The sequence below is a fragment of the Pristiophorus japonicus genome, chromosome 4 (genome assembly GCF_044704955.1).
Source record: "Pristiophorus japonicus isolate sPriJap1 chromosome 4, sPriJap1.hap1, whole genome shotgun sequence".
NCBI classification, from domain to species: domain Eukaryota; kingdom Metazoa; phylum Chordata; class Chondrichthyes; family Pristiophoridae; genus Pristiophorus; species Pristiophorus japonicus.
Genome location: NC_091980.1, coordinates 251,789,912 through 251,813,041, shown reverse-complemented (window position 1 = coordinate 251,813,041; position 23,130 = coordinate 251,789,912). Strand labels below are relative to the sequence as shown.

The 23,130-nt window shown below is 41.9% G+C and overlaps 1 protein-coding gene across 1 annotated transcript in view; it reads right to left on the bottom strand.

Moving 5' to 3' along the window:
* Nucleotides 1–23,130, bottom strand: part of bag5 (BCL2 associated athanogene 5) — a 34,971-nt gene that overhangs the window by 6,437 nt on the left and 5,404 nt on the right. The window contains exon 2 of the mRNA XM_070879316.1: nucleotides 16,199–16,347. The gene's annotated coding sequence lies outside the window, so the exon portion shown is untranslated. The remainder of the gene's footprint in view (nucleotides 1–16,198; nucleotides 16,348–23,130) is intronic.

The window sequence follows — 23,130 nt, the reverse complement described above, 5'->3', positions numbered from 1 at the left end:
GACTTAGCACGTGTCCAGCCACTGTGGAGCAGCAATCAAAAAAGCAAATGGGAAAGCTACATATGTATAGAATCAGAGAATCTAGCAACATAGATGGAGGGCATTTGGTCCGTCGTGCCTGTGCCATCGATTTGAAAGATCTGTCCAATTTAGTCCCAGCTTTTTCCCCATAATCCTGCAAAAGAATCCTCTTCACGTATATGTCCAACTGTCTTTTGAAAGTTCCTGTCGAATCTGATTCCACCACCATTTCAGGTAGTACGTTCCAGAACAACCGTCTATGAAAAAAATTCTCATATTCCCTCTATAGTTTTTTTTGTCAATTACTTTAATTCCATATCCTCTGGTTACCACCCCATTTGCCAGAGTACATGTTCCATCAAAACCCCTCAATTTTGAATACCTCTATTAGGTCTCCCCATAACATTCTCTGCTCTAAGGAGAACAATCCCAGCTTCTCCAATCTCTCCACATAACTTAAGTCCCTCATCCCTGGTATCATCTTGGTAAACCTCCTCCGTATCCTCTCCAAGGCCTTGACATCTTTCCTAAAGTATATTGCCCAGAATTGTACACAATACTCCAGCTGAGTGATCAATGATTTATAAAGGTTTACCACGACTTCATTGTTTTTGTATTCAATGGGCCAAAAATTACAGTCGGAGGTTTCCCGCGGACGCAAGCCTCCGACCACCGAATGCGATGCGTACCTACCTTCAGTCCCTGAGCGCAGAGAATTCCGTTTGGAGCCGGCAGAGTCCTGGGCAGCTCATGACATCATGCTGCTCAAGAACGCTGCGCGCGGGAAGCCTGTGGCTTCATTCGGAAAAAAGTCCCGCCCACAACATGTCAAAAAAGCTCATTTGAATAGGCTATGCTCCAGTTAAAAAAAAATTGTTCACAGTCTGCAGCATTGAAAGTCGCTGGGAAATCTTTAAGGCAAGTGTCTCCAAAGCAAGTAGGTGGTCTCTGGATAAAAAACGTGTTCTTTAATGTTCTATTTGAATGCTGTTGTTGTGTTATTTCTTATTTAACTATTTCATTTACTATTTAAATCCTGTAGTCACTTTAAATTTTTTTCAACTTTTTTTATTAACATTACAAATGTTTGAAAAGTAGAAAATAGCTAGTTTACTTCTTGATTGTTAACATAGAAAAACAGGTGTAGGAGCAGACCATTCGGCCCTTCGAGCCTGCACACGATTCAATAAGATCATGGCTGATCATTCTCTCAGTACCCCTTTCCTGCTTTTTCTCCATACCCCTTGATCCCCTTAGCCGTCAGGGCCATATCTAACTCCCTCTTGAATATATCCAATGAACTGGCATCAACAACTCTCTGCAGCAGGGAATTCCACAGGTTAACAACTCTCTGAGTGAAGAAGTTTCTCCTCATCTCAGTCCTAAATGGCCTACCCCTTATCCTAAGACTGTGTCCCCTGGTTCTGGACTTTCCCAACATCAGGAACATTCTACCCTCATCTAACCTGTCCCGTCCCGTCAGAATCTTATATGTTTCCATGAGATCCCCTCTCATCCTGCTAAACTCCAATATATAAAGGCCCAGTTGATCCAGTCTTTCCTCATATGTCAGTCCAGCCATCCCAGGAATCAGTCTGGTGAACCTTCGCTGCACTCCCTCAATAGCAAGAACATCCTTCCTCAGATTAGGAGACCAAAAGTCTTTATTGCACTAAGAAACCCAAAACTGTAAACCGTTTAGATGTTTATATCAAACACTTTATAATTGCAAATGTTTACCAAGTAGAAATCAGCTGTCTACAATTTGTTTTTAAAGATAAAAAAAAACTTTAATAAAGTAAATCAAGTCTTCGATGCTGCAATAAAAGTTTACTGTTTCATTTTAAATTGCGTGTGTTCTTTTTTGTGCCTTGCTGGGGTAGGGGGAGGCAGGAGGCAACTGCATCTGGCCATAAATTGTGGCCTCTCCGGGTGCATACGATGTGCACACGCGCTCGAAGAGTCCCGCAAATTCCGGGTTTAGGCGCACAAAGCGCAGGCACCTAAACACGACAGATCACACACATCCCAGGGAGAAGGGCATTCGCGGGCGGAGATTTGGGCTATTTGCCCAACTCCTGCCCAGCGAATATCCTTAAAACTCTTATGCCTGGTAAAAGCAGGCCTTATGCCTGCTAAAGTGAAACATAAGGCCCGCTTTTTACCAACGTAAGAAGTATAAAAGATAGAACAAATTAATTATATTAATTTTTTAATTTAAAATCCTGTCCATTAAAGTAAGTGTATTTTTAACCCTATTAAAACATTTTTTCAAAAATGTCAAAAAATATATTATTTCTAAAACATTTAATTTAATGCAATTTCAATTAATTGCCTAATTAATTTGGGTACCCCAAAAACAAAGACACAATACATAACTAAAAAAAACACCTCACATTTAAAATTAATTGAAATTGAATAAAATTTAATGTTTTAGAAAAAAAAGTTTTACATTTTTTTTAAAAACGGTTATAAAAATAAGTGATAACACTGAATTTTTCCCAAGTTTTAAAACCCTTATGTTGGTAAAAGCAAGCCGGATGCCTGCTTTCACGTGCCCACAGAGACAGTGATTTTTGGCCCAATGCCTCTATTTACAAAGCCAAGTATCCCATATACTTTCTTAACTGCCTTATCAACATGTCCTACCACTTTCAAAGATTTGTGAATATGTACCCCTAGGACCCTCTGCTCTTGCATCCCTCTCAACATGGACAGGTAGTATAATCTAAATGGTGCTATGTTGTTCCTCCCAAAGGGCATCACTCCACACTTACCCACATTAAATTGCATCTGAAATTTGTCTACCCACTTCACCGGTCTATCTACGTCCCCCTGACGTCTGCTACTATTCTGCTCACTATTTACTACTTTGCTAAGTTTTGGATCATCCTCAAACATCAAATTTGTACTCCCTATAACCAAGTCCAGGTAATTTAAAAATATCCCACTGCATACTCCTCTCCAGTCAGAAAAACATCTGTTCACCACTACTCTCTGCCTCCTATCCCTCAGCCAATTACACACCCAAACTGCGACCATCCCATTAATACCATGTGCTTCTATTTTCCGAGTAAGTGTTATGTAGTACTTTATCAAATGCCTTTTAAAAATCCATGTATACATAAGAACATAACGAATAGGAACAGGAGTAGGCCATACGGCCCCTCGAGCCTGCTCCGCCATTCAATAAGATCATGGCTGATCTAATCATGGACTCAGCTCCACTTCCCCGCCCGCTCCCCATATCGTTTAAGAAACTGTCTATTTCTGTCTTAAATTTATTCAATGTTCCAGCTTCCACAGCTCTCTGAGGCAGCGAATTCCACAGATTAACAACATTCAGAAGAAATTTCTCCTCATCTCTGTTTTAAATGGGCGGCCCCTTATTCTAAGATTGTACCTTCTAGTTCTAGTCTCCCCCATCAGTGGAAACATCCTCTCTGCATTCACCTCGTCAAGCCCCCTCATAATCTTATACGTTTCGATAAGATCGCCCCTCATTCTTCTGAATTCCAATGAATAGAGGCCCAACGTACTCAACCTTTCCTCATAAGTCAACCCCCTCATCCCCAGAATCAACCTAGTGAACCTTCTCTGAACTGCCTCCAAAGCAAGTATATCCTTTCGTAAATATGGAAACCAAAACTGCACGCAGTATTCCAGGTGTGGCCTCACCAATACCTTATATAGCTGTAGTAAGACTTCCCTGCTTCTATACTCACCCCCTTTGCAATAAAGGCCAAGATACCATTGGCCTTACTGATCACTTGCTGTACCTGCATACTATCCTTTTGTGCTTCATGCACAAGTACCCCCTGGTCCCGCTGTACTGTGGCACTTTGCAATCTTTCTTCATTTAAATAATAACTTGCTCTTTGATTTTTATCTGCCAAAGTGCATGAACTCACACATTCCAACATTATACTCCATCTGCCAAATTTTTGCTCACTCACTTAGCCTATGTCCTTTTGCAGATTTTTTGTGTCCTCCTCACACATTACTTTTCCTCCCATCTTTGTATCGTCAGCAAACTACTGCCCTACCTTCATCAACCCTCTGTTACTTCACCAAAGAACTCAATCAATTTGATGGAGTTAGGTTGCAGATCAGCCATGATCTCATTGAATGGCGGAACAGGCTCAAGGGTCTAGTAATGATTAACCTAACTAAGTAGCCACTCAAACTTTCTTCTCTTTAACTATATTAGTCATAAGGTCTCAATCAGTCAGATTGTTCCTCAGCAGAATCTAAACTGGTACAAGAGTGGACACCACAACATCTTTCACTTCTGACCCTGAACCAGACACATTACTGAATATTATCCTTTGACATTTCTTATAGGAACATAGGAACAGCAGTAGGCCATTCAGCCTCTCGAGCCTGTTCCACCATTCAATGAGATCAGGGCTGATCTGCAACCGAATGCCATCATCATCATCATCATAGGCGGTCCCTCGAAGAGAGGATGACTTGCTTCCACGCCAAAAAAGGATAAGTTCACATGTGTTCCAATGAAGGACCTAAAATTCCAGGTCCTGAACTACATCCTGAAGGGTGGAAGATGCCTGTGCATGGATTTTTAAAAAAAACGTGTGGTGTCCGTTGCACACTAGCCACCACACGGGTCTGACAGAGCTAGGTCTTGGTCCAGTGGCAAGGATTACCCGAGACGAACGGAGACCTGCTCTGCTGCACGGACTTAGTGCGCACACATATCACAGTGTGGGCTGGCCCGTGCTGCCCCTGGCCCCAATCTCACGCCTCTCCTGGGCCCTGATCACATCCCTCCACAATCTCTCGCCGCTCCTTCGCCCAGACCTCGTCGTTCCTGTTGTATCTGCCAACGCTCCAATCACCGACCTGGACCTTGCTGATGTCACTCTTCGCTGCCATCGTAGCTCGTGCTGCTCCCTGGAGTAGCATGCCTCCACGCTGCTCTCAGGGCCTCCATTCGCTGCTCCTTTGGCCCACATCTCTTAATACCTTTGGTTAACAAACAGGCATCAATCTCAGGATTAAAATTAATTGATCTAGCAGCAATTATCGTTTGCAGAAGAGCATTCCAAACTTCTACCATCCTTTGTGTGTAGACGTGTTTCCTAATTTCACTCCTGAAAGGTGCCTCTAATTTTTAGACTATGCGCCCAGTCCTAGAATCCCCAACCAGTGGAAATGGTTTCTCTTTATCTACCCTATTTGTTCCCCTTAATATCTTGAAAGCTTCGATCAGAACACCACTTAATCTTGTAAATTCTAGTGAATACAACCCTAATTTGTGTAATCGCTCCTCATAATTTAACCAGTGGAGTCTGGGTACCATTCTGGTAAACCCACGCTGCACTCCCTCCAAGGCCAATATATCCTTCTGAAGGTGTGATACCCAGAACTGCTCACAGTACTCCAGATGTAGTCCAACCAGGGTTTTGTATAGCTGCAGAATAACTTCTACTCTCTTGTATGCTAATCCTCTAGATATAAAGCCCAGTATTCCATTAGCCCTTTTTGATTATTTTCTGTACCTGTTCATGACATTTTAATAATGTGTACCTGGACACCCCCCCACTCTCCAAATCTCTTTGGAATTCCACTGTTTTTAGATTTTCACCATTTAGAAAGTATTCTGTTCTATCCTTTTTAGGTCCAAAGTGGATGACCTCACATTTGCTTACATTGAAATCCATTTGCCAGTTTTGTCCATTCACATAACCTATTAATATCTCTTTGCAATTTTATGCGTTCATTTATTCGACCTACAATGCCTCCTATATTTGTGTCATTGAAAAATTTGAATATATGACTTTATATGCCATCATCTAAGTCGTTAATAAATACTGTGAATAGTTGAGGCCCCAAAACAGATCCCTGCGGGACACCACTAGTCACATCCTGCCAATTTGAGTACCTACCCATTATCCCTACTCTCTGTCTCCTGCCGCTCAGCCAATTTCCTAACCAGGTCAATAATTTGTTCTCAATTCGGTGGGCTTCTACCTTAGTTAACAGTCTCTTATGTGGGATTTATCAAATGCCTTCTGGAAATCCATTTAAATGACATCCATAGACATTCCTCTGTCCACTATGTCAGTCACCTCTTCAAAAAATCCCATCAGGTTTGTCAGGCATGACCTACCTTTCACAAATCCATGCTGGCTTTCTCTGATCAACTGAAAATTTGCGAGCTCTTCAGTCATCCTATCCTCAATTACAGACTCTAGCAATTTCTCGACAACAGATGTTAGGCGAACTGGTCTATAATTCCCTGGTTTCCCCCTCTCGCCATTCTTAAATAGCAGAGTGACATTCACAATTTTCCAATTTAAAAGGAACGGTTTCTGAATCGAGAGAACTTTGGAAGATTTTAGTTAGGGCATCTGCAATGTGCTCATCTACTTCCTTTAAAACCCTGGGATGCCAACCATCTGGTCCTGGGGATCTGTCAGTGCCACTATTTTCTTCATTACTGTTATTTTATTTACGTTAATTATATAGAGTCCTTGTCCCCGATTCGATATTAGTTTCCTTGGGATTTCCGGCATGCTATCCTCTTCTTCTACTGTAAATACTGACGCAAAGTAATTGTTCAACATCTCCATTATTTTCTTATTATTGACAATATCACCACTTTCAGTTTTTAAGGGGCCACTATTGCTCCTGACCACCCTCTTTTTCCTAATGTAATTGTAAAAATTATTTGCATTGATTCTGACATCCTTTGCAAGTTTCTTTTCGTGCTCCCTTTTTGTAGCTCTTACTATCTGTTTTGTGACCCTTTGCTGTTTTTTGTATCTTTCCCATTCGCCAGGATCGGTGCTGTTTTTTGCATTTTTGTATGCTTTTTCTTTTAGTTTTATGCTGTCCCTTACCTCTTTAGTCGTCCAGGCTGTTTTTTTGCAAGTAGAGCTCTTGCTCATCGGGAATATAAACTAGTTCTGTATCACATTATACTCTTTTTTTTTTAAACATGTCCCACTGATCTTCCGTCAATTTACACATAAACAGATTTGCCCAGTTTACTGTGGGCAGTCTCTGCTGCATCCCATTGAAGTCGGCCTTACCTAAATCTAGAATCTTAGTAGCTGTTTCGTGTTTCTCCCTTTCAATGCTACGTTGAACTTGATCATGCTATGATCGCTATTGGATAAATGTTCACGCAGTTAGGCTGTTAACTAAACCTGGCTCATTACTTATTACTAAATATTTATTACTAAATCTAATATGGCTTTCCTCCTTGTTGCCTCTTGCTAACTTTCCTGGCCCCACTGTATTTACATAAACGATTTCAACTCAGGAATTGGAAGTACAATTTCAAAATTTGCAGACTTCACTAAATTGGGGGTGTAATTAATACGGAGGAGGACTGCAACAAAATACAGGAAAACATTAATAAACTTGCAGAATGGACATGTAATAGGCAAATTAACTTCAGTATAGACAATATGAGTAGGTACATTTTTGGTGGGAAGAATAAGGAGGTCACACACTTCTTGGAAAATAGAGGAGCAGAGGGATCTGTGACAGAGATACACAAATCACTAAAAGTAACGACACAGGTTAATAAGGCCATAAAAAAAGCAAAGCACTGAGATAAATTTTTGAAGGGATAGAGCTGAAAAGCAGAGATGTTAATGTTAAACTTGTATAGAATCGTGGTTGAACCTTGGAGTACTGTGCACAGTTCTGGTCTCCATATTATAAAAAGGATATAGAGGCAGTGGAAACGGTGCAAAAAAGATTTACTGGAATGATACCATAACCGAGAGGTTTTATCTATCAGTAAAGATTGAACACGCTGGGCTCCTTTCTCTATAAAAGAGAAGACTGAGGGGTGACCTGATAGAGATCTTTAAGATTATGAAAGCATTTGATACGGTAGAAGTAGAGATTACATAGGATATACTGCACAGAAATAGGTCTTTTGGCCCAAACTGTCCTTGCCAGTGTTTAGGCTCCACTCGAGCCTCCTCCTGTCTTTCCTCATCTAACTACAGGTATCAGCATATTCCCACTATTCCCTTCTCCCTCACATGCTTATCTAGCCTCCTCTTAAATGCATCTATACTATTCGCATCAACCGCTGCCTGTGGCAATGAGTTCCACATTCTCACCACTCTCTAGGTAAAGGCATTTCTTCTGAATTCCCTTTTTGATTTCTTGGTGACTATCTTATATTGATGGCCTCTAGTTTTGCATTTCCCCACAAGTGGAAACACTCTCTGTGTCTACTCTTATCAAATCCATTCATAATTTTAAAGACATCCATTAGGTCACCTCTCAGCTTTCTCTTTTCAAGAGAAAAGAGACCCAGCCTGCTCATCCTTCCTGGATAGGTATAACCTCACATTTCTGGTATCATTCTTGTACATCTTTTATGAACCCTCTCCAGTGCCTCTATATCCTTTTTATAATATGAACAGAATTGTACACAGTGGATTGTAATTTGCGGCCCCTACAGGTGCGCATGTGCTCATGAGGCCTGCGCAAGTTCTTGGTTTTCTGTACATATCGAATCCCCATAAGCATGAATGGGGAATCCCCTTTTATTCATTAGGCTGGCCCACCTGATCCCAGGGGCGCTTACGAACCATGTGTGCCAGAGATATGTTAGCCTTTACTTGCTAGGTACTCGGAGAGGCCCAACACCTTGAATCACCATACCTCCCGGACCACCAGGAACGTGGGCATTTTATTTGTGGATCGTAGACATTTAACCGTGAGAAGCCTCCGACCGCAAATTCAGGGCCATTGTGTTCTAATCAAGGTTCGATACAAGTTTAGCATAACTTCTCTATTTTTCAATTCTATCCTTCTTGGAGTAAACCCTAGTGCTTGGTATGCTTTTTAAAAAACAAAATGGCCTTATTAATCTGCTTCACTACTTTTAGCGATGTGTATTTGTATTCTGAGATCCCTTTGCTCTTCTACCCAATTTAGATTATTATTTTCCAAGTAATATATGTCACCTCCTTATTTTTCTTACCAAAATGAAATTAATCTGTGTTAAAATTCATTTGCAAATTATATGCCCATTCTGCAAGTTTATTCATGTCTTCTTGTAATTTGTTGCAGTCCTCCTCAGTATTGACTATCCCCTCCCCTCTAATTTGGTGTCATCCGCAAATTTAGAAATTGTGTTTTTGATTCCAAAGTCTAAATCGTTAATAAAAATTGTGAACAACATTGGACCCAGCACTGATTCTTGTGTGATTCCACTTTCTACCTCCTGCCACTCTGAATAGCTGTCCTTTACCCCTACTCTCTGCTTTCTGTCTTGAAGCCAGCTAGCTATCCATTCTGCTACTTGTCCCATGACTCCACATTCTCTGACCTTATTCATTAATCTATTATGTGGTACCTTATCGAAGGCCTTTTGGAAATCTAGATAAATTACATCTACTGCATTACCCTTGTCTACTCTCTCCATTGCCTCTTCAAAGAATTCAATGAGGTTGGTCAAGCAAGACTTTCCCTTTTGAAATCTATGCTGACTATTCTTTATTATATATTTTGTTTTCATTTGCGGGAGAAACCTGAACTAGGGGACATAAATACAAGATAGTCACTAATAAAACCAAGAGAGAATTCAGGAGAAACTTCTTTACCCAGCGAGCGATTAAAATGTGAAACTCGATACCACAAGAAATGGTTGAGGCGGCTAGCATAAATGCATTTAAGGGGCAGTTAGATAAACTCATGAGGGAGAAAGGAATAGAGGATTATGTTGATAGGGTTAGATGAAGTAGGGTGAGAGGAGACTCATGTGGATGTTAGAAATCAGGGATGCCTAAAAATGTATAAAACTGATACGAATGCTGTGTTTAAGTCGTTGTTTTGAACTGCAGACAGAATGTCTCTTTGGATCAGACAAATGCTAATGTCTTGGTTTCCTACGGAGGGTATCGTTCTTTGTATTATATACAATCTCCCTGTTGCTAAGCGATTATCTGTTGTTTTTAAGTTCAGACTTGAACCTTGTTTATGTATTTTATGTATGATGCTACGGGTAGGATTTGAAGTTAGTTTAACAAAACTACTGGCGAAGATAATGGATAGAAGTTGAGAGTTAACATAAACATGTTACTACGTCGTAAAAGAGAAAACGATTCTAAAGTGAGCAGTTTTCTGGTTTGGCTTCATGAGGTCAAAGGAGAGGATCGGGTCGAGAGAGATTTCCACAGGAAGAAACCCTGGGTTAGTGTAAACAGAGTAACATTTGGTCAAAATCGTAAGACATGTTTAGGGCAGGCTTTGTTTCAAGAATCGAGACAAAGAACTTGAAACCTTATTGGATATTAAGTTTTTAGGGGAACCTCTATAGGTCAAAAGTCTTTTCAATATCCAGGGTTAGACCCACCCCTAAAAATGGAATAAAGGTAGCCTCCTCAAGGTTTCTCTCCCAGACGGCGTGAGGGGAGGGCGAAACAGAAGTTGAGCTGGTCAAACACTGAGTGATCCCATGCTTTACCGAAGGAAGCTCTAGACAGAGAAAGAGATTGCAAGCCAGAGAACTGCTCACGTGCACCAGCTGTTTGTCCAATCGAGATGGGTATTAACTATCTGTTACGGTTGTATGTTTTTCCTATATAACTAATTTGTTATATTCAGTCTTAAACTCTGATTAAACTAAATATATCCACCAGATTGGTTTTACAGTCGATCCTGATTATTACATTGACCGGAAATTGACTTAAACTTGCCATATTTCTAACATGGAACATAAACTCCAGCTAGACCTGTTGGGCCGACTGGCCTGTTTATGTCCTGTAAATACTATGTGATGTGCCTTTAACAAATTCGTGCTGGCTGTCCCTTATTAACCCCTGATTCTCCAAGTGAGAATTACTTTTGTCCTTGACAATAGTCTCTAGTAGTTTTACCTACCACTGACATTAAACTGATTGGCCTGTAGATACCAGGTTTATCCCTCTCCCCTTTTTTTTTGAACAGGGGTGTAAGATTTGCAATTTTCCAGTCCTCTGGCACCACTCCCATATCCAGGGGGGATTGAAAGATTATCGTCAGAGCTTCTGCTATTTCTACCCTAGCTCCCCTCAGAAACCTATGATGCATCCCATCTGGACGGGGTGACTTGTTAACTTTGAGTGATGCCAACCTATTTAGCACTTTGTTTCCATCTATTTTTATCCTATGCAATATCTCTACTCCACCCCCCCCTCCTCTACTGCAATAATAACTTCATTCTTTTATTTTGTGAACTCAGATGCAAATTATTTATCCAGTACCTCAATCATGCCCTCTGCCTCCAGAAGAACATTTCCTATTATGTCCTTAATCGACTCCACCATTCCTTTAACTATTCTTTTACGTTTTATATGTTTATAATAGATTTTTGGGTTCCCTTTTTATATTACCCGCTAATATTTTCTCATACTCTTTGCCCATCTTGTATCCTTTTTCAGTTTCCCCCTGCACTATCTATATTTTTCCTGATTTTCAACTGTATCCTGTACCTGACATTTGTCATGAACCTCCTTTTTCTGTTTTATTTTAACCTCTATTTCCTTTGACATCCAGGGAGCCCTAGCTTTAGATGCCCCCTCTTTCCTCCTTATGGGAAAATGCTTGATTTGTACCCAAACTACCTCACTTACTGTTTTCCTGGCCAATCTTTGTTGCTAGTTAACCTGGACTAGATCCTTTCTCAAATCACTGAAATTGGCTCTCTTCCAGTTGGTTATATTATGATCACTATTACCCAGAAGTTCTCCCACTACAACATGCTCCACTTGTCCTACTTCATTTCCCCAGAACTAGCAGTTTCCTTCCTCGTTGGGCTAGAAACATACCAATTAAAAAAGTTCTCCTGTACACATTTTAGGAATTCTGCACCCTTGTTGCTCCTTACTCTGTCTGCCCCTCTACCCAGTCAATATCGGGGTAACTGAAGTCCCTTACTATAACTGCACTGTTATTTTTTTACATTTCTATGAAATTTTCCTATAGATTTGCACCTCTATCTTCTTCCCACTATCTGGGGGTCCATAATAAACACCAGCAATGTAAGAATTCCTTTTCTATTCCATAACTCTAACCAAATAGATTTTGTCTTTGAAGTCTCTAGTATCATCCCTCTGTAGAACTGTAATATTATCCTTGCTCAATACTGCCATCCCACCCCCAAACGCCCAGCCATTTTCCTTCCCTATCTCTCCTAAATACATTGTAGCCAGTTTAGTTCCCATTCCTGCCCATGTTTAAGCCAGGGCTCCGTTAGAGCCACCATATTATAACCCCATGTGGCAACTTGCGCCTGTAGCTCGTCAACCTTTTCTGTAACAGTCCTTGCATTAACACAAACTCACATTCATTCCAACACCATCCCAAATTAGTTTAAACCCTCCCCCACAGCACATTGTTCAGATGCAACTTGTCCAGCTTGTACAGATCCATCCTGCCTCAGAACTGGTCCCAATGCCCCAGGAATCTGAAGCCCTCCCTCCTGCATCACTTCTCCAGCCATGCATTCACCTGCATTATCTTCCTGTTTCTGTACGCACAAGCACGTAGGACTGGGAGCTATCCAGAGATTACCACGTTTGAGGTCCTAATTTTTTTCCTAGCTCCCGAAACTCTGCCTCTAGGACTTCAAACCTTTTCCTACTTTTGGCATTGGTTCCAACATGAACCACGAGTTCTGGCGGTTACCCTTCACCTCGCAGAATGTCCTGCACTCATTCAGTGAAATTCAGTAGCACTGAAATCAGAATAAAACTTGCTAAAGCTGTACAGTGCTTTTGTCAGGTCACACTTAGGAGTACCACATCCAGTTTTAGTTTCCAAATTAATCACGCCCTGTTGTACTGTTCAGAAGAGCCATGAGGCTAATCACTAATGTTAGAGGACTGAATAAAGCAAGGTAGGAGAATCTTGGGCACTTCAGATTTGAAAGAAAACAATTAAGGGTCGATCTTATGTAAGATATTAAATGGTATAAAGTAAATTAGAAGCATTACTTCAAAATTTGCTATGAAAATACAAACAAGTGGGCATAGGTTCAAACTGATCAAAAACAAATTTAGGACAGGTGTCAGGAAGTTCTTCACGCAAAGAATAATTAATATTGGAACACAGATTAGGGTAGAGCAGTGGAGGCAAAGACCTTGGGGTCATTTAAGAGACAGTAGGATACTGTGATTAGAGATTTTTTTAGATGGGTCAACCAAGATGGGCCAAATAGCTTATCTCAACCACATTTACCTTGTGATCTTGTAATGAAAGTTGAAACAATTTTTCTACAAATGTGTCATCTTGATGCAATAAACATCAATAATGATGTGCAATTATATTGAATATTCTCATCAAATATTGTGCAAAATGTAAGTTTTGAAAATAATACTTTAGCATTCCGCTTTAGTGCCAGTTTCTAATATATGATGACGTACATAATTTATATTTAACTACAATAAGCTTTCACAGAGATTTTTAAAACTTCTCCATTGAAGGTGCTGACTTGTTTTGCGGTACGGTTCCATAATCAGGACCCACCCTCTGGTACCTTGTCCAAGTTGCATTCTTAATGTGTCAGCCTTGGCTCACTGGTAGCACTCTCGCTTGTATTAGGTGGTCATGGATTCAAGCCCCACTCCAGAGTCTTCAGCACATAATCTAGGCTGATATTTCAGTGCAGCACTGAGGGAGTGCACTGTTGGAGGTACCGTCTTTTGGATGGGTGTTAAACTGAGACTCCATTTGCTGCTCAGATTTATATAAAATATCCCATGGCACAATCAAAGAGCGTGGAAGTTCTCCCAGTGTCCCTGGTTAACATTTATCCCTCAATCAATATTAAAAATGATTATCTGATCATCTATCTCATTGATATTTGTGGGAACTTGTGTGCAAATTGGCTGTTGCATTTGCCTACATTACAATAATGACAACATTTCAAAAGTATTTAATTGGCTGTGTAGCCCTTTGTGACATCCCAAGGATGTGAAAGATGCTACATTAATGTAATGTTAGTCACAAAGTAAGTAGCGGAAAGGTATTCAACCATGGGGCATTAGGGCCAAATCTAATCTTTTTCTCACACACTTTCCAGCAGGAATCACCAAACTGGAATTGTGAACAGAGATCCTAACTGATTTTTTTTACTCCAGGGAAACCACTGAGGGAAATTGTAGCATCCTATGTCATGGCCCCAGATGAGATCAGCTAACTCAGCACATGGGGTATAAAACCTGGGACTTTCTTGGCCTGTATTCCTCAGCACTACACTAGGTAGTGCATTGAGTCATGAGGGAGCTCCCAATGATACCGTTACTGAATTAGGTATAGAATTTACAGCATCAATGGCACATATAAAAACTGATGCACGAAAGTCACTTATATGCATGCACAGACTTACAGATTTGGGATGTCTACTTAAGGGCAACTTTAAGCAAGCCCATGTAAAAAGATTTACTGTAGAATGAAGATGCATTTATTTCTAAGAAAAGTTTATATATCCTGTGCACATGAATGTAGTAATAGTAGGTAATTCTATGTTGCTAGGCAATTTAAATCATAGTAGCTCCATTGTTTCACTGGTGATGACACGACAAAGCAAAAGCCACTGTAAATGACTAATAAATTAAAAGGAGTAGTGCTGTCTATTTTAGTAATAATAAATTATTTCTCACCTTTTTAAGGTTATCTCACAATACAGAGCCAAAAAGGAAAGTAGGAAAAATACTTAATGCCTCTGCAATGCCACAATGTAAAGAGTTGCAAAAAGGTATGCAAGCGCAAGCTGGGAGACTTAACAGTGAATTTTCTATCCATCTCTCCCTGGAAAGGGGAAGTAATTAACCTCTATTTACTATCATTCCAAAGTCCAGACAAGAACAAACTCACCAAGTGATGAATTGCAGTTGTAATTATTGATTAACTACTGGGAGTTTTATTATTTTTTAAACTTTGATTAAACTGAAAATGATGGGATTTCTTGCTCCCCTTACAACTTTCTGAGCGAGGAAGAAAAATGTTGTTTGACAAATTACTGTTCATTTTGTATTTTTTTTTTAAATGAACAACTAAAATAGCCTTCCAAAATGTATTTTCCTCACTCTCTTTTGGGTCACTGAAACTTTGCCAATACAATGGGCAGATTTCTTGTTCCTAGCCATCAACCTTCCACCTAGAACTGTTTAACAGTACATTGCTATGAAATGTTTCCTCCTCACTGAGATCCAGTTGGCCTTGATGAACATCTGTGAAGGTCATAAATTGATATTCAGAACTCCATAGGGTGGATATTCTCCCAAAGTGGAACCCTGGCAGCTGGCCTGGTCAATTTTGAGGACTGGACTTGATTTGCATTGGACCGGTGCACTGCGGCCTGAAATCGAGTGACCTGGGACAGCCTGCCAACTCCGGGCCAACACTATAACAAGCGACCTGGCTGGCCTCGGCTGGAGGAAGCCAAGTTCTTGAGGGGTGTGGTGGGCGATTTGCGAAGGGGGGGACCAGCAGCGGCCCGTGCTGGGATTCTGGAGCCTGGAGGAACACTCCTGATCCTCACTGCTTCACTAAAATAAAGAGGAACTTACCTTTGGGATCTTCTTCAGCCAGACTGCCGCCTGATGCTGGTCAGAAATGGCAATCGGGGACTTATGTATGTCATAGGGCCCTGATTATCAATTTATTGCCTGACTCAGTGGCGGCTCTTGCCGCTGGGCAGCAGGATAGGGGAAATATTGTCGTGGCTACAACAACCGCGGCAATGTAGGTAGGCAATTTCCCATTATTTCTGGGCTTGCCATTGGGCAGGAAACCTGAAAATTCGTCCCATATGTGGGCCTAAGACCCTCAACTTACTATTCTGTAACATTTTTACACCTATATTCTTTACTATCACACTACATTCTCAGTTGCCCTTTCTATATTAAAAATTGAGGTTACATATACAAATGAGTGTGTTTCCTATCTGACATAGCTAGATAGGGAGCCCACTAATGTATTAAAACTCATGTACAATGCCAGATATAGAATAAATTGGTTTAATGTACTGCCACAAACTCTTAAGCTTCATTCCTTAAAAATTATCACATATGAATAACTAGACTGCACAAATGAACAGTTATTGTGATTAACAAAAACCAGAATTACAAAATTACAAGCAAATTCTAATCCTAGAAATTTAATACACTGTATTCTAATGCAAGGTACAAAATACCTTCAACAGTATTGAAGAAGTTGACATAAGGAATATTTTTCAGAAGCACTGAAGCAATGGTTCTGGTCAGGCTACATCTCAAATATTATAACGAAAGCAAATGCTAGAAATCTGCAAAGACTGGAAGCAATCAACAGGTCAGGCAGCATCTGTGGAGAGAGAAACAGAGTTAATGTTTCAGGTCGATGACCTTTCCCTCCACCATAGTTGACAGGGCCCTTGACCGTGTCCGCCTCATTTCTCGCACTTTCGCCCTCATCCCTTCCTCTGCCTCAGAGAGCCATGATATGGTTGTTCTCACCATCTACCCCACCAGCCTTCACATTCAATGGATCATTTTCCGCCATATCCACCACCACTAGTGCGACGTCAGCGCCAAATGCATAATTTCTTCCCTTTCCCTCCCTTTTCAGCATTCTGAAGGGATTGTTCTCTCTGCGACACCCTAGTCTACTCTGCCATCTCTGACATTTTTCCTTGCAAGAGCAGGAGATGAAACACCTGCCCTTTCATCTCCTCCCCTTCCACCAGCCAGGGCCCGAAATAATCCTTCTGGGTGAAACAGCCATTTATTTGTACTTCTTCCAACTTAGTATACTGTATTCACTGCTCAAGGTGCAATCTCCTCTACATTAGGGAGACCAAATGCAGATTGGGTGATCGCTTTGCTAATCACCTCAGTTCCGTCCGCAGGCGTGACCCTGAGCTTCTGGTTGCTTGCCACTTTACTTCTCCGTCCTACTACCACTCTGACCTTGCTGCCTTTGGCTTCCTACAATGTTCCAACGCAAGCTGTGAGGAACAGCACCTCATATTTCTACTTGCTACTTCACAGCCTTCCAGCCTCAGCATTAAGTTTAACAATTTTAGATCTTAACCATCGCTCGCATTCTCTAGCAGACAACAGACGCTGGTAATTGCTGCACCAGAGTCACTGGGAGTTGAGGAGGTGTGGGTTGGTGTTTGGGTAGGGATTCTGTATCGGAATGCAGCCGGTGGGGTGGTCCACATCCTCTGCCACATTTTTGGGCCACAGAAACCCTCTCTATTTTGCCAGATTTTCCATGCTTCTCCCCCATGCTATCATGTTGTATATACTTCCTCTGGACCCAGCTTTTGTCTCTTTTCTTGTCCCATTAGCATTCCCTTTTGCCTTGCACCAACATCCATTTTGTTATTTAATCATTCTTGTCCTCCACCCCATCAAAGACTTTCACTTTTGTTCTTTCCTTGCCCTTTCCCTAGGCTCTGCAATTGCTTAAAAGCGGTTCATCACCAACAGCTTCCAGTTCTGATGAATGGCCACTGACCTGAAACACTAACTTTGCTTCTATCCCCACAGATGCCGACTAACCTGTTGAGTGCTTCCAGCAATTTTTGTTTTTATCTCAAATACTGGGGCTCAATTTGTGGTCGGTGGCTTCCCGCAGGCAGATGCTCCAACCAGCAAAAAGATCTATGCACTTACCTGCTGTCTCAGAATCCACAGAGACTTGCGCTCCTGGGCCTCTACGCGTAGGCCTGCGTAGAGGCCCACGTATCCCAGGGGCGCATGCAGTTCGCAAGCGCCCCGGGATCATGTGGACCTGCCCAACTAATCAAAGAAGGGAATCCGCATTCAGGGGATCACATAAAAAATACATTTAACATAACAATTTTTAAAAAAATGACATTTAAAATTAAAATACAATATAATTAAACATTTAAAACAAATTTAATTTTTTGAAAAATAAATTTAAATGTTTTAAAGGGGCTAAATTTTAATGTTTAAATGAATGAAAAAACATTTTTTTTTAAACTCTTATACTGGTAAAAGCAGGCCTTACTGCAAATAACTCAATTCTCCACCCGCGAATGACCTTTTCCCAGCAATGCGGAGAATCTGTCAAGAAAATTCTTGACAGATTGCAAGTTCCGGGTTTTAGCGCATGCCTAGACCCGGAACGTGTGCGTGCGCCCCTTGTACGTGCCCTTAGGGGCTGCAAATTATGGCCCGTTATTTTCAGTTCTGGACACCAAGACATAAGACAAACATCCAAGCTCTAGAAATGGTGCAGAGAAAAGTCATGAGGCTGATCCTTCATGTCAGAGAACAGTGTAAAGTGCGAGTAAAGGTTAAAAAAACTTGGACCCTTCAGCCTTAAAAGGAGGCAAGTAAGAGATCGTATAGAGATATTCAAGGTACAAAGTGAAATAGAAAAGGTAAACCCTGACAATTATTCCAAGTTAAATGACAACTGCAGGAAAAGGGAACAAACTGATAAAAGGAACGTTTCAGACTGATGTTAGGAAGCATTTCTTCACAGTAAAAGTGATCACTGGTCTTCAAGGTAAGATATTAAGAGGCAGAAACTTAAAGTCATTCAAGAGCCAGTTATATGTGGGGGGTGGTGTGGGCAGTTGCTGAGGGGAGAAGGGTCATAGGTTTCTATGGCAGGAAGAGCCAGGTGAGCCATATGGCCCTCCTCATCTTTATTTCTCTTTGTAATCCTTGTGAAAAAGCAGGTAGTCTCCAATTTGTATACATTTTGCATACGGACAGTGTGCTTTATTATTTATACAGCAGCTACACAGTAAGGAGATCACTATGAATATCACCTAAATTATAGTAAACAGATTTGAATTCAAAAAAGATCCCCCTTGGCAGTCTAGGTGTGGAACACAAGTGTGATGTTCAGCCTGTCCCTTTAAGATTACTGCTCAAGTACTCTCTGTGGGATTCCAGCTTGTAAATTGCTGAAATCAATTAGCAAGGTCAGTAATTGCAAGTGTAAGCAGACCAGAATTAATTTGTAGATGAACGAAGGTCACATTTGCATAACTATAATTTAAAAATGATGCCTGTGCACATTTCCTATCTACAAAACCTTACTTCCTGCTGTCAGCATTTCCATAAGACATCTATATGTTCACTTTTATAACGTAAACTGTCTATGTAAACTTGTCACACTGAAATTACATCCACCAACCCCTGGTGGTACTTCAGATTTAATTTTGCATCTCCCAGCTCCTTAGCCTACAGCATCATACAACAACAACAGCTTGTATTTATATAGCACCTTTAATGTAGTAAAACGTCCCAAGGCACTTCACAGGAATGTTATCAAACAAAATTTGATACCAAGCCACTTAAGGAGATATTGGGGCAGAAAAATAAAGCTTGGTCAAAGAGGTAGGTTTTAAAGAGTGTCTTAAAGGAGGAGAGAGAGGTAGAGTGGCAGAGAGGTTCAGGGAGTGAATTCCAGAGCTTAGGGTCTTGGCCATTGAAGGCACAGCCAATGATGAAGCAAGTAAAATCAGGAATATCAACACATAGGGCCCAAGTTTCCACAAGAAAAAAAACGGGCGCCCCTCCGAGCTGGGCGCCCGTTTTTCGCGCCTAAAGCGGCGCCTAAAAAAATCCTCGGTATTCTCCACCTACTTACAGATCCTCTGGCCCTCGGCACAGCCAGCACGAGCTGTGGGGGGGGGGGGGGGGCGGAGCCAGGTCCCGGCGCTGAAAACAGTGCCGGGACCTCTGCACATGCGCGCTACAGTCGGCACGCAAGTGCAGTAGCTCCAGGCGCCGAACTGTGTGGGAGGGGCCCGAAGCACGCAGCCCCGAGCCCTGGCTGAATGGCCTCACTGGGGCTGCGTGGATAAGGCTCCTCCCACGGCCAGCTCCTGCTCCTCGCCCCCGACAAGACCCGACACCCGCTCCCCGCCCCCCCCACCCCCCCCCGCCCCCCCGCCGACCAGACCCGACACCCGCTCTCCCCCCCACGCCCCGACCCGAGACCCAACACCCGCTCTCCGCCCCCCCCCCCCCCCGACTGACCCGACCCGCGCCCCCCACTGGACCCGATCCGACCTGACCTCTCCCTTCCCCCCCCACCCCCTCTCTCTCTCTCTCTCCCTCCCTCTCTCCCTCCCTCCCTCCCTCAGCGACACAAACGGCTTTCTCCCCCCCCCTCCCAGCCTCCTGCTCAGCGGCACGAATGGCTGCAGAATTCTCCCTGGCTGAAGCACTTTCACACAGGTAGGAAGATGGTTTATTTAATCTTTTCTTGGCTTATAAATGTTTATTCAGGTTGGATTTATTTGTATAATATTTGTAGAAGTATAAATAAGGATTTATTGTAGAATTTAATGACTTCCCTTACCCCCCCTCCTCCCCACCTCGTTCTGGACGCCTAATTTGTAACCTGCGCCTGATTATTTAATGTGTAGAACAGGTTTTTTCAGTTCTACAAAAATCTTCACTGGCTCCATTCTACTTTAGTTTGGAGTACATTTTCACTGTGGAAACTTTCAAATCAGGCGTCAGTGGCCGGACACGCCCCCTTTTGAAGAAAAAATTCTGTTCTAAACTAGAACTGTTCTACCTGACTAGAACTGCAGAAAAAAAAGTGGAGAATTGCGATTTCTAAAATAGTCCGCTCTCCACCAGTTGCTCCTAAAAATCAGGCGCGAATCATGTGGAAACTTGGGCCCATAAAGAGGTCATTCAGCCCACTGTGCCTACTCTCTAAAAGAGCTACCAATTAATCCCACTCCTCTGGACTTTCCCCCATAGTCTTGTAAATGTTTCCTTTTTAAGTAGATCCAACTCCGTTTTTAAAGTTACTATTGAGTCTGCTCCCTCCACCCTTTCAGGTAATGTATTCCAGATCATAACCACTCTTAAAAAACATTCTCATCTCAACCCTGGGTTTTTTGCTGCAGTGTAAAGGAACTCCTGTGCTCCAACCAACTCTATTTTGCTGCTTCCCAAATCGCTGCAAGTTTTGCTAATTAACTATTAATTATATAAAATCAAAGTATTATACAAAATAAGAACCGAATGTATGACTTTAAATGAGAATTGAATTACATGTGCACTTTGGTTCATTTATCCCCACCCTCTGAGGCCCCAAGTTTCCACATGATTTGCTCCTGATTTTTAGGAGCAACTGGTGTAGAACGGAGTATCTTAGAAATCGGAATTCTCGACATTTAGTTTGCTCCAGTTCTAGTCAGTTAGAACAGTTTCACTTTGAAACAGAATTTTTTTTTCAAAAGGGGGCGTGTCCGGCCACTTACACCTGATTTCAAAGTTTCGTGAGTGAAAACTTACTCCAAACTAACTTAGAATGGAGTAAGTGAAGATTTTTGTATGCTCGAAAAAACCTTGTCTACACTTTAGAAAATCAGGCGTAGGTTACAAATTAGGCGTAGGGAACGAGGTGGGGGGGGGGGAAAAAGGGAAGTCATTAAATTCTACAATCAATCCTTAGTTATACTTATACAAATATTACACAAATAAATCCCACCTGAATAAAAATTTATAAGCAAAGAAAAGATTAAATAAACCATGTTCCTACCTGTGTGAAATAGCATCAGCCTTCGAGCTGCTGTGCTTCAGGCAGGCCTTTCATGTTGGAGACAGGCAGGGGTGTGGCATCAGTGTCTCGACAGCAGCGGCAGCAAGCTTCGAGCTGAGCTGCAGTGCTTGAGGCAGGCCTTCATTCTCTTCGTGGCTGGCCGCGAAGAAGCAACACCAGACGGACCCGAGGCCATTCAGCCATGAGATATCAGCAGCGTCAGTGGCTGGCCGACAGCCGAAGAATCAGCAGCGGACCGACGTGAGGCCATTCGGCCATAGGATATCAGCGGCGTCAGTGGCTGGCCGGCAGCCGAAGAATCAACACCTGACACACGCAGCTCTTTATGGTGCTTGAGGCCATTCGGCCACGCTTTAGGGGTGGCGTCAGTGGCTCGACGGCAGCCGAAGATACAGCAGCAGCCTTCGAGCTGTGAGGGGGACTGAGGCCATTTGGACAGGGAGAGGCAGCCACATCGACAGTTTTATATTTAAATTTGCAGAATGGGTGCTGCATTGTCAACACCACGTACTTAATTTGCATGCACCAATGCAGTACCGGTTCTGCAAGTTTAGCAGTGAAAAGCTGAACTCACTGATTTCAGCAGGTCATTTATTCAGCAGTACTGCTAAAAGCACTCCCTCACACACAGAAATATCAAAAAAATTAAATTACAAGCCTTTGCAGGGGTCCAAGAAACAAATCTTCACTTTTTCTGCAGTATTTTAAAAAATGGCCGAGTGCCAATGTTTGTGTGAGACTGCTCGTGCGCGCACGCAGGGTTGCTGGCACCACGAAGGCTAATTTAAATTGTACCCGCCCCCTGCTACTTAGAAAATCGGCGCGAGTGTTAGGCTCCACCCCCTGCTGCGAAGAGCACACCGCGCAGACATAATATCGGACTTTTTTTTAGGCGCAGTTTTCGGCGCGAAAAACAGGCGCCCAGCTCGGAGGTCGCCGTTTTCGCCACGGGACGAAACTTGGGGCCATAAATCCTGCTTCACTTGAAGACACACTTGGTCTTGACTCCCTATGTGCAACGCCACAGGAGATTAATTGATACACACATATATATGTATATACTGTACATATACAAATATGTGTGTGTGTGTATATATATATATATATATATATTATATATATATGTAGATCTTGTTTAGTTAATTTGATCTATAGACTCAAAGGAGCTGAGGCATTGACAGGGGCAGACTATGACCTGAGCAAAGGAAAAGCCAAGTAGCACAGCAATTGTAAAATTCAGTAGATAGATATCAGTAGATAAATATCAACAATAGCTGTTGGCTTAGGTAAGCCATCAATTTCAGAACAAGAAGTATCATATTTTTAGAATAAATTGTCATCTATTTTCAGGGCCTTCTCTTTATTTCTGCACATGGAAGATAAAATACTTTACCCATCAGCTAAGAATGAGATTTAAGCTATAAAGCTCACTGAGTAAACTACTAAAGTAATATGTTAAAATTAAAAGATTTTAATATATAAGCTTTTCACTGTTTTTGCCCAATATTAGAAGATCTTTAGGACTACAACAGGCAACAGCCTCTATTCCAGCACTTGCTGGCATTAACT